The following is a 14,620-nucleotide window of genomic DNA, read 5'->3' on the forward strand; positions in this document are numbered from 1 at the left end:
GGATATACAACTACGTGCTGGGGCTTTGGGGAGGAAAAAAAAAAAAGAGGAAGATTGGCAACAGATGCTAGCTCAGGGCCACTCTTCCAAACCAAAAAAAGCATACCTCAAAAAAAAGAAAAGAAAACGAGATATTTACTCACAATTTAAACATTATCATGCACATATTCTCATAGTGGCAGCTGGAGTTCTAATCATGAACAAAAAGAGACAGGCTCCTGTGTTCATGTTGCTCATTGTCTAGTAGATGATAAAAAAAAAAAAATCAAAGAATGATACCAACAAGTGCAAGCATCATGGGCAGAAGCACTGACCTAGTTTGGGAGGGCAGGATCTCTGTGGAAGTACCTCTTTAGCTGAGAGCTGCAAAAGGATTTTATCTTCATATAAGAGCAATTGGAATTCACTAATGACGGGGAAGAGGAAGAGGGAAGAAATAGTGATGTGACTAAATTTGCGACTTTTTTTTGTGTGTGTGAGGAAGATTAGCCGTGAGCTAACATCTGCTGCCAATCCTCCTCTTTTTTTTGCTGAGGAAGACTGGCCCTGAGCTAATATCCCTGCCCATCTTCCTCTACTTTATACATGGGAAGCCTACCACAGCATGACTTGCCAAGCGTGCCACGTCTGCACCCGGGATCCAAACCAGAGAACCCCAGGCTGCCGAAGTGGAACGTGGGAACTTAACCGCTGTGCCACTGGGCTGGTCCCTAAATTTGTGATTTTTAAAAGATCATTTTGATTTTAGTTTGGAAAGACAGATGGGAGGGTGGGAAAGTTAAGTTGCTAATCCATTATCTGGAGCAGAGATGACTTGACCTATGATGTTGATGGAGATAGAGCGACACTGATGCATAGAAAGATAATAGTAAATACAATTTTTGAGACTGGAGAGGGTATTGGACAATGTAGATGAGTGTGAGATAAACAACATTGATGACCTTTCTGTGTCTCACTTAGCTGCACGGATGGTGGTACTTTTCACTGACATAAGGGACACTGGAAGTAGGGTTTGAGAGAAGAGGAATTATAGATTAATTTTTGATGAGATTGGCCTTTAAGATACCCAAGTGGAGATGTCAGAAAGTTAGAAAGTTAATATATGTGCCTGGAGCTTTTAAGAGTGGTCAAGGTTAGAGATATATATTTGTGAGTCACGTATTTATTGGGACAAAGCTTGGGGTAGAAATGAGACAATCCATGGTGAGAATACAAAGTAAGAAAAGGAAGCCACTTAGGAATTAGCCTTGAAGAATTTTGATAGTTGATGACCGTAACATGGCTGCAAAGACAGAGGAGGAATAACTAGAGAAATAGAAGGACAAAAATATGTCTTGGAAGGCAGGGAAAAGCATGTTTCAAGGAAGACGGAATGGTTAACTGAGGTGAATCCAACTAGGAATTTAAGTAAGTTGGATATGATGAAATGACCATTAGATCTGGGGACCTTGGTGAGAACTGTTGTAGAAGAGGACAGTTTGAGGACCCAGTTTGGATTGGGTGAATGTGTGAGAGGAGGTAAAACAATGGAGGTAGAAATTATGAACGATGCTTTTAACACAGTTGGCTGTGAAGAGGGAATTCATTATAGTTATTTTGACTTAATTTTCAAATAGATACATCAATCAATTTGGCACATTTTATTTCCCATATACAGCTTTCCCTCACCATCAGAGAGTAGAGCATTCCTACCAAACTTTTCCTAAGCCAAAATGGCCTGAGGCAAAGAAGCAGTTACCGTTAATTTATATAGGAAAAAGTTTTGAGCCTTCCCAGACCCAAACAATAACCTACAAATCATACCAAATAACACATAACGCCAATGTATAGTGAAAGCAGGAACGATATAATAAATACACAGCTTCTGTAAAGCAGAAACAATGTCCAGTGCAGTTTCACTTAGCAGAATCGGGAAGCCAGCGAGCACACTGTAAGGCTGCGAGGTGGTGGTGATGATCGTCTGCTGCGCTGAGTCTGCAGAGGTTCCGGTGGTGGGATGTAAGGAGACTACGGTGTGGGAGAGGGAGGAAGAAAGTCATCTGCTGACATCGCCTAGTGTCTGAATCCGTAAGGGCAGGCCGTCACTAACGTCTACACTTTCTTGTCTGCCTGGTTCCATGTAGAAGATCAAAGTTCGTCATCTGCTGTGGCTGATGTGGTAAGCTGGAAATAGGACAAGATGCTTGACTATTAGCCTCTATAACAGATCATTGCAAAAGAAACGCTGAACGCTATTTTCGCTTTATTTCGTAAAAACGAAAATCCTCTTCAGATTTTTTTTTCAGTTGGTGAAAACAAGTGCTGATGTAGGTCTTTCATCAAAGCGAGGTGGCGTAGAGTGAGCTTTAAGATAGCCGGGGACACATATATACATATATGTATATATACATTTCCGTCAACGGGTAGGAATACATTGTTTAGATTTTTTAAATATATGACGTAGAGAAAATAAAGATGCAAATAAAAACATCTACAATCTCAACACTAACACATTTTATTTTCTTGTATTAATAGGTGATAATTATATTAATATGTATTAATAAGGTAACTCCAGAAAATTCTTACTTCCTTTCCCTCTGTTTAGGTGGAGGTCTTACAACGTATTTTAGAGATATGCCAAAATTTAAATTACTTAGCTTTGTGAAAAAAACCTGTGTCAAGAGAGAAATCATGAGAGCTTTTCCAGTTGCTTGATTACTGAACGACTCCTTGGTTTATTCATAATTTTTTCATGTAATTAAAAAAATGCTAAATGTTTCACAGAGCTGGAACACAGGCATATAGGATGTAATTAAGCGTTATATTCTGGAGACAACCCTGAACTTTCTAGTACTTGAAAGTAGCTATGTGATAACAAGACTTCTTTCATTGACTCTAACATTTTTCTGAGAACGTCAATATTTAGCAGTAATCTTCTTGGTAAATTTCACTCCACTTAAGGCTATTTTTTACATGAAAGAGTTAAAATATAGATCTAGATTCTACCAGTGGAAAGAGATATTGCTCTTTTATTTCATTTTTTGTTTTAAAGATTACTAGTTCTTACATTTCATTAGTGTTCAACGTCTACCCTGAAAATAGAGGTAGAGATTTGGTCCCTGAAAGAGTTGATAGAATCCATAAAAGAGAAATCCTTTTTGCTGGAAGGATCAATGTTGGTTTAAAAGTTTGATTTAAATAAATGTCGTTTGTTTATCTGCTAAGAGGTAGGATTATGTGATTATTGGGGATTTGTTCTACTCTGGTGAATCTAAAAGCAGTGATTTTCCCACACAGAAATTACTGCAACAATGATAATAACAAAAATAACAGAAGTGATTCTGGTTATGATAGTGATTCTATGATCTCTGGGCTCATTTGATATGTCAGGAACGCTCTTTATTGGAATGGATTTTGTTAGGTTGCTGCCTTCCTTCTAGGGGTAGATGCTGCATTAGAGGCTATTGAGTCACTGAGGGTGAGGCAAACTGCCAGAAGATGGAGGAGGCAGCAAAAGGAGGGAGTGAAAGGGCATGATAAGAATTACAGAGGGCATGATAGGAATTCAGATGGCTGTATAAATTCAAAGAGAGGTGTCTCCAATTTTCATTATGGCTGCTAGGCTGTTAGAGAGTTGTCCCTTTAAAATATATGTAGGTAGAAGTTTTATCTGTAAGTGAACATTTAGTCCTCTGCTGGTAACTCCTCCTTTCTTATTTGGACTTAAATCTACAATTTCCTATAATTCTCTAAGTCCTTTAAAATGGAATCAATCTTTTAGCTTTCTCCAAATACAACCCCTATATATAGCAGTTAGTTTGAAGACTCAATTTTTAGACGAATTTTAAACAAACGTTTGCTGAGGTGTAGAAGGTAAACATTCTTGTGCTCAGAAGCCATTCATCCTGCTACCATGTGGCAGGTGTGCTGATGTTGAATGCAAATATTCATGCAAACACAGAGAGGTAAACAAGAACTTTTTCTGTTTTTTGGAATTGTCCATGGCATTCTCTGCTTCTAAATGTATGGTTTATGAGAAAACCTTTACCAACTTAAATTTCCCTTTTGAGACTCAAATTTAGGTGTATTTCGGGGGAACACATGTATCCCTCATTTATCTTTAGTAATTTTGTAACAGTGGTAAATGTGTCAATCATACTTGGAATTATAAATCACCTGTAATTGAAGCTTTCCATTATACTGAGAAGTACTCTGCTTCAATTATTTTAAACGGGTTCTTTTCATTTGAGAATTCAAAGAGTTATATAATATGTTTAGTTAAGATTCCAAAGCATTCTTCCTAACACCTTCTTGAAAAGGAGGAGATAAATCTTATATATATATATATATACTCTATATTCAGTTAGAGCTGTAGGCTACACATAGGAGATGCAATTATTTATGGTAAATTCTCCCCCTTTTATTGAGGACCTGATGTTAATAAGACAGTATTTTGAAGAGCACATTCATTAGTCATTTACTATTTATGTCCCAATTCTGAGTCAGAATAGAATTTCCACTTAGATGTAAAGCTCAATAAACCATATCAGGATGAGAGGACATGGAATTCTTAAAATTGTGCATGGCCCTGGTTCCTTAAAGGACATAAGGGAAATTACCACCACTAGACCTGTTCAGTGAGATGACAGTAATAATACCTGGCTTTGTTAGACTCCATCTACTGCTGTCATTAGGGACAACGCTGGAGTCTATGTCAGTTCAGGATGATATGCTATATTCTTAGGGGCACATTTTTCTTTTTCTTCTGCTTTCCTATGCTTTTTAGTTTTGTTATTTTTCATTCTTGCCTCCTACTTTTTTTTTTAGAAAAATTCAGGTCCAAAAACTAAAAATATGTGGATAGCCCATGACAACTACATAATATAAAATTTGGAGGTATAGTACAATTTTTGATTATGAACCATGGTAAAGTTTACTGTGGATTTTAATTATGGACATAGTATAAATTCTAAAGAGACAAAATCACATTGAGGTTAAGAAAATGGATTCTGGGGACAAACTGCCTGGCTTCAAATCCTCTGTTTGCCACTCACGACTTAGTGTTCTTGGACGCGTTACTAACCTCTTATAGGCTTAATTTTCTCGTCTGTGAAATGGCTGGCAATAATAGAATCCGTACAGATTCTTATGAATATCCTTTGTTAAATACAGAAAATCATACATTATAGGTTAAATTCAAATTCAATTAAAAATTTCTTACTTTTTAAATTGAGAAATGTGCTAATTGACTCTGGGCCAGTTTGAGTTGTTCACAAATTGACTACTGTAGGTCTCCTGATCCTACTGGCCCGTTTTGTCTTGAGAAATCTCTAAATCAGACACTTAAAAATAGGACTTATTTATTTGGTTGTTATGGACAAAAAGTTAAAGGAAGGAGTAGCAATAATCTTCTCTTTATGGCCCTGATAGCAAGGTAAACAAGTCAAATTATTTTTCTTACCACTGGTCAAATTTTACTTTATATAAACTGCGGTCTTTGGAAACAACAGCTGAATTAGGCCAGTCCCCATATCGCTGTTCCTGGGGAAGAAAGAAGAACAGGTTCAGTTTTAGGGTAACATGGACCACGATAACATCAGCCTGTGATCAAAGCTCAGGCTTCTCTAATAGTCTCTCCTGAACTCTTGTCTTTCAAACCAATTGATTTCTCCCCCCCAAATTTTCACATTAGAAGTGTTGCTTTGTTCTCCGATTGGTTTATGTTGTCCCGGTCAGAGTGGTGTGAATCTAAGTTCTATTTATGCTTCCCTTACTTAGGGAGACCAATCTATTGTACTATTACCTTCTTCGAATTAGGAAATGCTGAGCATAGTTAAGAGGAAGATACGTGTGTTGTTAAGACTATGAACTCTGAAGACAGACTGCCTGGATGGAATCCAGGAAATGCCACTTTCAGCAATTCAAGTAACCTTTGTGGGCCTCCTATTTCTTATCACTATCAATGAAATATCAATGGCTGTAGTAATGGAAATGGAGAAAGGGAGATGGGTTTAGGAAATATTAAAGAGGCAAATATTTGATGTTGGGGTGGAGTGATCCTATGATGGCACCCAGAGCTTATGTCACTGGTCTTAAGTTTACAAAGTCCTTGCCTGTTTTGTTTGTTTGTATTTGTTTTTTATAGTGAATTTAATGGATACTTTGAAGGTTTATCAGGCATAATTACTCCATGGAAAAGATAAGTGGGATGTCTTAAACCTTCCAGACTATTCTTTCAAGTACTTTAGCCATAAAGAGAATATACAGAACCACAGCAGAAGATGTAGATTTGATGTAACATTTTCTTTTAAGATGAGATAAAATTGAACATTATAATTTATCTAAAGGTAATAAGCAAAAAAAAAAAAAAAATAAGTGAGGATGGAGAGAATAAAGGTGATTGAAAAATCACAATATCTCAAAAAGTACAAGGGAAAGAAAGCTGGAGAAAGGGGAAAATTTTGCTTTAGAAAGGAAACCTCTTCAGCTAAAATGGGAGGGAAGCATAGAGCAATGCAGAATTTGATTCATCTGCCAGTGGCAAAAGGAGGAAGTTTGGAAAGTTCTTGCCCGATTGCCTTTTTCTTTTCAATGAAGGAGGAAAGATCATTTGATGAGAGGAAGGAGGGAGTGAGGCATATGGGATCTGAGGAAAGAAATCAATATTTAGAAGAGTTCCTGAAGGAGTTCATATAGAAATAACTAGGAGCATATTGAGGAGGATCTGGCAGAGTTTAGAATCTAGATGAAATTGGAGATTTCGTGAGACTGTCGCAAGATTGTGAGCTTTCTCTTACACATTCATTCAGCTGTCCAAGACCAGAAACAGCGAAGCTAAATGGTTGTCGTCATGTCAGCCTGGGACAAATGGTGGGTCAGTAAACAAGAACGTGGAGCCCAATGGTGAGATGAGGAAAATGTGGTGGCAGATGCCATTGATTCTGAGTGAAATATTGAGGGAAAACAATTAATGGATTGGGAGAAGATTAGTGTAGGAAGCTGCCATAGAACTTTAAAAAATAGGTAATGGGATAAGAGTATCCTAGAGGGGTAAACGGCTACTGACTAATGGAAGTTAACATTCCCAATTGATTTGTTGAATTTTGTTAAATCCTATTCAGTTATATCACAATGCCTTGGACTATTGGAAAGAGTCTAGAGCTCAAAGTCCCAGGTCTGCTCTGCTGTTCTTTAGCAAGGGGAGGTTAGGAAAGTTGCTTAACTTCACTGGACTAGTTTATTTATCCACAAATTACAGCACTGTTTGTTTTTGGTAGGCATTCAATTCATATCAGGTGAACAAATTAGTAAATAGAATCATTGGAGTTTAAGGATAAGGTTGACATGAGTTGTTATAACACATTTATACAACACTACATTTCCATTTCTCGGATATATAAACCTATATCCTGTTATTTTTATTTTTTTTGAGGAAGATTAGCCCTGAGCTAACATCCACTGCCAATCCTCCTCTTTTTGTTGAGGAAGACTGGCCCTGAGCTAACGTCCGTGCCCTTCTTCCTCTACTTTATATGTGGGATGCCTGCCACAGAATGGCTTGCCAAGTGGTGCTGTGTCCACACCCGGAATCCGAACTGGCGAACCCCGGGCCGCCGAAGCAGAATGCGCGCACTTAACCGCTGTGCCACCGGGCGGCCCCTCATTGATACAATATTTTAAACAGATTTACAAATACTGTTTGAACTTTGCCAGTTTTCCCACTAATATATGTTCAGGTCCAAAATCCAATCCAGCATCCTATGTTGCATTTAGCTGTCATATTTCTTTAGGCCCCTCCAATCCGTGACAATTTCTCAGACTTTCTTCCTCTATCATGAATTTGACAATTTTGAGGAATACTGGTCTCAATAATGTCTCCTTTAACTAACTGAAATTGGCCATAATATATTTCAAGTTAATTTACCCTGTTGAGTTGAAGTGCAAAGATCTCTATGAAGCAAATACTACGTACGGGGTACTTTGCATACCTTGTCTCACTCTTTGACTTTGCACGACCATCATCTGAGGGAAGTAGGACTGCTCACATTTTATAGTTGAAAAATATGAGGCTTAATGCATTGGTTACAGTGGCAGACCCAGGATTCAAACCTCAGTTTATGAAAGATGTGTGGCTCAAAATCTCAGCCTTCCCTACTACTACATTGCTCTTAGTTTGTAGAGAGACTGAAAAGCCTTCTTAAGGAGAATACAATTTGCAGCAATATATTCCGTAATACCTAAACATCCTATGTCTTAAAGACCTGCACATTTTTCTCTAATTAGAAAAATGCTCAGAATAGTGAGAGAATGGAGGAGGGGGATTAGAGGAAAATGAGATGGTAATATTTTAAACTACAATATTTAATATAATGTGGTATTGATGAAAAATAGAATGAAAAATTCAAAAAGAGACCCCAAAACTTGCAAGAACTTTCTATATGCCATTTTATATGAGAGAGGAGGTGATTGCTTATATCAAATGTTTCATTTAAATAATCTGATTGGATTGGGGAGGAAAAAAAAATGAGAAGAACCCTGTCTCACAACAGACTACAAAATGAATTTGATTTAGATTAAAAAGTTAAAGTTGAAAAACAAGATTATAAAATAATTAGAATCCAAGGTAAATAGTTACCTGATTTTAGGCTGCAAAAGATTTATGACCAAGTCCAAATTCAAAATAATAGAGAAAAATTTGATACATTTGTTACATAAGATATAAAAAATTTAGTAATCAAAGGCATCAAAAATTAAGGTGATAAATTAGTAAAATGTTGTAATTAAATGGACAAATATAAGATTAGCATGATTAAAATATGAAATATTTTCATCAATCAAGAAGAAAAAGTTGAATCACCTAATGGGGAAAGGGGCAAAGTATCCAGAGAGGTAAGTCATACACACACATGATTATTCATTAACCAAAGTTTCTATTAAATATTGGTAGCCCACCAGTAATTAAAACATTTTTAAATTGAATGGCAAAGATCTCAAAGTTATTAACCACTGTTACCAAAGCCACAAGGTCACGGGCAATCTCATTTGCTGCTCTTGGGGATACATATTAGAAAAATCTCTTAGGAATGAAATTTGTCAATATCTATTGTGACTTCATATTCTTGAATATAATAATTCAATATCTAGTAATTATCTCATTGAAAAATATTCAAAGGTGTAGAAAAATTATGTATGTAAATAAATACTATTAAAAACTGTAAAAAACCACAGAATAGAATATTTTCCTGGCATAAAACATCATCATTTTAATGGAAAGGTTAAGGAAATGATTTTAGCCTATAATAATTGGGGAAAAGTTTGAGTCTAAAGCATAAAGTGTGATCTTCATTTTGTCTGAAGTATGATATATTCCAACATACTACTCAGTAACATAGAAAAATATAGAAGGAAGTATATTAAAATAATAACAGTCCCTCTGGGTGGTGAGTTAATTGTTTTTTCACTCATTATCTGTGTTTCTTGAGTTCCTGTAATAAGCATTCATTACTTTAAAATGGGGTGTGTGTGTGTGTGTGATATTCGTTATACTAGTGTATATAATTAAAAGTTAGATGTGTTTTAAAATATATATATAATGTTTAATGCAATAAATCATACATCTTCTTTACCTTAAATTTATGAGTTTTAGTCAAATTTCCAAGTTTGCTGTGGTGACATGCTATCTTTTAATTGTCTGTGTCTTCTTAACACCCAACACATCTCCAGGAATAGAGTGAACAGTCAAACCTGGTTTGGCGAATGAATGAAGTTCATATTTGTATGCATAACTCTTGGGAAGATTTGAAGCAGACATTTAGCCCAACTAGATATTTTCCATTTAATTAGTATTCAGGAGGATCGGGAATATTGGGGAAGGATTTTCCTAAGCACTGATTAAAATACCAATGTGGAATTGAATATGTTGCCATGATTCTTGATTTCCTGTAGAATATTCCAGCTGTGCTAATTTATAATGTGTTGTGGGAAATACGAAAAGGTCAGAATCTTCTTTGCTCATTTTGCAACATAATGACACTTTTTGCAAAAGATTGTTCTTTAGTTTTCATTTTATTTGTTTTTCTTCTTCAAAGACTTTTGAAATTAGCCTGCACTTCCACTGTCTAAACAAAAACATAAAATCAACTTAAACGTTTTGAAGTTAGGAAAAAAGTACGTGAATGTAATGCCTACATATAATAAAATATCTCAGGAAAAACAATTTAATCTGATTCTAGTTCATAACCATTAAACACAAGAGACTATAAAGTACATCATGTAAATATTATTTTAAGTCACTAAAAGCTAAGGATGACACCGTAAACTTTTTCAAACTGAGAGGAGGAAAACACGGAAAATTGCTAAGTATCAGTGTTTCATAATTATAGTCAAATGGCACAGTGCACTCTTTCAAAAAACTTCAAATGTGTTAATTAATTTGACCTTCATAGCAATTATAATACCTACAATATGGCATACACTTACGTTTTGCAGATAGGAAAACTGACATACCAAAAGGTTGAATGGTACATCTAAGATCCCACAATCAGTTAGCCCCAGTGGGAAGATGGAAATTCAAATTTTGGGTTTTATAATTATTTCAAGTGGACATTTGACTATTAGCCCTTGTGGTTGATATACACGTTTATGTGACTGTGCATGCTGAAATGGTAGCGTAGTGCCCAGGCACAGAAAACATACAGACCACTTGTCTTACTGATTTCTTTTAACAGACATTTTTTATATTGTTCCTTGTTCTCATTTCTAATTAACTAAACAGAAGACTCTTTTTGCCTTTTCTGTGATTTTTGATACTGCTCTAGATTGTAGAAATACATTTCTTCTGCTGTCTGAGGTTTAGCATGTCAGAGTAATCTTTTTTTTCTTTTTACTTTTTAAAAAAATTTATTTTATTGCACTAACATTGGATTATAACATTATATAGCTTTCAGATGTACATCATAATAAATTTCGAATTCTGTGTAGATTACATCATGTTCACCACCCAAAAACTAATTATAGTCCATCCCCTCACATGTGAGCCTAATCACCCCTTTTGCCCTCCCCCTCTCCCCTTCCCCTATGGTAACCACCAATCCAATCTCCGTTGCTATGTGTTTATTATTGATTTTATCTTCTACTTATGAATGAGATCATATGGTATTTGACTTTCTCCTTCTGACTTATTTCACTTAGCATAATACCCTCAACGTCCATCCACTCTGTCACAAATGGCCAGATTTCATCATTTCTTATGGCTGAGTAGTATTCCATTGTGTATATATATGACATCTTCTTTATCCATTTGTCCCTTGATGGGCACCTAGGTTGCTTGCAAGTCTTGGCTATTGTGAATAATGCTGCAATGAACATAGGCGTGCAGGCATCTTTACACATTTGTGTTCTCAAGTTCTTTGGATAAATACCCAGCAGTAGCATAGCTGGATCATATGGTAGATCTATTCTTAATTTTCTGAGGATGCTCCATACTGCTTTCCATAGTGGGTGCACCAGTTTGCACTCCCATCACCAGTGTACAAGGTTTCCGCTCCCTTCACATCCTCTCCAACACTTGTTGTTTTCTGTCTTGTTATTATAGCCATTCTGACCAGAGTGAGGTGATATCTCATTGTAGTTTTGATTTGCATTTCCCTGGTAGCTAATGATGTTAAACATCTTTTCATATGCTTGTTGGCCATCTGTATATCTTCTTTGGAGAAATCTCTGTTCAGATCCTTTGCCCATTTTTTAATTGGGTTATTGGTTTTTCGTTGTTGAGATGTATGAGTTCTTTATATATTTTGGATATTAACCCCTTATCTGATACATGGTTTGCAAATATCTTCCCCCAATTGTTAGGTTGTCTTTTCATTTTGTTAATGGTTTCCTTTGCTGCGCAGAAACTTTTTAGTTTGATGTAGTCCCATTTGTTCATTTTTTCTTTTGTTTTGCTTGCCCTGTCAGACATGGTACTTGAATATATGCTGCTAAGACCGATGTCAAAGAGCGGAGCATACTGCCCATGTTTTCTTCTAGAAGTTTCATGGTTTTGGGTCTTACATTCAAGTCTTTAATCCATTTTGAGTTGATGTTTGTTCATGGTGTAAGGTAATGGTCTACTTTCATTCTTTTGCATGTGGCTGTCCAGTTTTCCCAACACCATTTATTGAAGAGACTCTCCTTTCTCCGTTGTATGCTCTTGGCTCCCTTGTTGAATATTAGCTGTCCAAAAATGTGTGGGTTTGTATCTGGGCTCCCTGTTCTGTTCCCTTGATCTGTGTATCTGTTTTTGTGCCAGTACGATGCTGTTTTTGTTACTATGGCTTTGTAGTATATTTTGAAATCGAGGAGTGTGATACCTCCAGCTTTGTTCTTTTTTCTCAGGAATCCTTTGGCTATTCGGTGTCTTTCATTTTTCCACATAAATATTAGGATTCTTTGTTCTTTTTCTGTGAAAAGTGTTGTTGAAACTTTGATAGGAATTGCATTGAATCTATAGATTTCTTTAGGAAATATGGACATTTTAACGCTGTTAATTCTTCCAATCCAAGAGCACGGGATATCTCTCCATTTCTTTGTGTCTTCTTCGATTTCTTTCAACAAGCTTTTATAGTTTTTGATGTACAGATCTTTCACCTCTTTGATTAAGTTTATTTCAAGGTATTTTATTCTTTCTGTTGCAATTGTAAATGGGATTGTATTCTTAATTTCTCTTTCTACTACTTTGTTGTTAGTGTATAGAAACACAACCGATTTTTGTTTTTTGATTTTCTATCCTGTGACTTGACTGTATTCATTTATTATTTCTAAAAGTTTTTTAGTGTATTCTTTAGGGCTTTCTGAGTATAAAATCATGTCATCTTCAAAGAGTGACAGTTTCACTTCTTCTTTTCCAATATGGATCCCTTTTATTTTTTTTTCTTGCCTGATTGCTCTGGCTAGGAATTTCAATACTATGTTAAATAAGATTGGTGACAATGGGCATCCTTGTCTGATCCCTGTTCTTAGAGGGATAGCTTTCAGTTTTTCTCCATTGAGAATATTTTCTGGGGGTTTGTCGTACATGGCCTTTATTATATTGAGGTATTTTCCTTCTATACCCATTTTATTTAGAGTTTTTATCATAAATGGGTGCTGTATCTTGTTAAATGCTTTCTCTGCATCTATTGAGATGATCATTTGATTTTTATTCTTCATTTTGTTAATGTGGTGTATCAGGTTGATAGATTTGCAGATGTGGAACCATCCCTGCATCCCTGGAATGAAACCCGCTTGATCATGATGTATGATCTTTTTAATGTATTATTGTATTCAATTTGCTAGTATTTTGCTGAGGATTTTTGCATCAATGTTCATCAGTAATATTGGCCTGTAATTTTCTTTTTTCGTGTTGTCTTTGTCTGGTTTCGTTATCAGGATAATATTGGCTTCATAGAATGAGTTAGGAAGCCTCCCCTCCTCTTCAATTTTTTGGAAGAGTTTGAGAAGGATAGGTCTTAATTCTTCTTTGAGTGTTTGGTAGAATTCACCAGGGAAGCCATCTGGTCCTGGACTTATATTTTTTGGGAAGTTTTTGATTGCTGTTCAATCTCATTACTGGTGATTGGTCTATTCAAATACTCTACTTCTTCTTGGTCCAGTTTCGGAAGGTTGTATGTTTCCAAGAATTTATCCATTTCTTCTAGATTATCCAATTCTTTGGCATATAGCTTTTCATAGTATTCTCTTATTATCTTTTGTATTTCTGAGGTGTCTGTTGTAATTTCTCCTTTTTCATTTCTGATTTTATTTATTTGAGCCATCTCTCTTTTTTTCCTCAGTGAGTCTAGCTAAGAGTTTGCCAATTTTATTTATATTTTCAAAGAACCAGCTTTTAGTTTCATTATTCTATTGTTTTCTTTGTCTCTGTTTCATTTATTTATGCTCTGATTTTTATTATTTCCTTCCTTCTGCTGATTTTGGGATTTGTTTGTTCTTCTTTTTCCAGTACCTTTAGATGTGCTGTTAGATTGCCTATTTGGGATTTTTCTTCTTTGTTGAGGTAGGCCTGAATTGCTATAAACTTCCCTCTTAGAACCACTTTTGCTGTATCCCATATGTTTTGGCATGTAGTATTGTCATTTTCATTTGTCTCCAGGAACTTTTTGATTTCTCCTTTGACCAAATTATTGTTCAGTAGCATTTTGTTTAATCTCCACATTTTCATGGCTTTTCTGGTTTTCTTCCTGTGATTGATGTCTAGTTTCATACTTTTGTGGTCAGAAAAGATGCATGGTATTATTTTGATCTTCTTAAATTTATTGAGACTTGTTTTGTGGCCTAATATGTAATCAATCCTGGAGAATGTTCCATGTGTATTTGAGAAGAATGTGTATTCTGTGGTTTTTGGATGAAATGTTCTATATATATCCACTAAGTCCGTCTGGTCAAATGTGTCATTTAAGGCCAGTGTTTCCTTATTGATCTTCTGTTTGGATGATCTATCCATTGGTGTAAGTGGAGTGTTAAAGTCCCCTACTATTATTGTGTTACTGCCTATTTCTCCTTTTATGTCTGTTAATAATTGCTTTACATATTTAGGTGCTCCTGTGTTGGGTGCATAGATGTTTCTAAGTGTTATATTTTCTTGTTAGATTGTTCTCTTTAT

General features: G+C 35.7%; 1 protein-coding gene and 1 long non-coding RNA gene across 4 annotated transcripts in view; one reads left to right on the forward strand and one right to left on the reverse strand.

Moving 5' to 3' along the window:
- The window catches only part of LRRTM4 (leucine rich repeat transmembrane neuronal 4), a 751,667-nt gene that overhangs the window by 185,323 nt on the left and 551,724 nt on the right, over window positions 1-14,620 (forward strand). The window lies entirely within an intron of this gene.
- The window catches only part of LOC139075721 (uncharacterized), a 79,697-nt gene continuing 66,702 nt past the window's right edge, over window positions 1,626-14,620 (reverse strand). The window contains exons 2-3 of the long non-coding RNA XR_011526426.1: window positions 5,441-5,520; window positions 1,626-2,163 (exon numbers count right to left, since the gene is read on the reverse strand). This is a non-coding gene — a long non-coding RNA (uncharacterized lncRNA). The remainder of the gene's footprint in view (window positions 2,164-5,440; window positions 5,521-14,620) is intronic.

Source organism: Equus przewalskii, chromosome 14 (assembly GCF_037783145.1).
Source record: "Equus przewalskii isolate Varuska chromosome 14, EquPr2, whole genome shotgun sequence".
Classification (NCBI taxonomy): domain Eukaryota; kingdom Metazoa; phylum Chordata; class Mammalia; order Perissodactyla; family Equidae; genus Equus; species Equus przewalskii.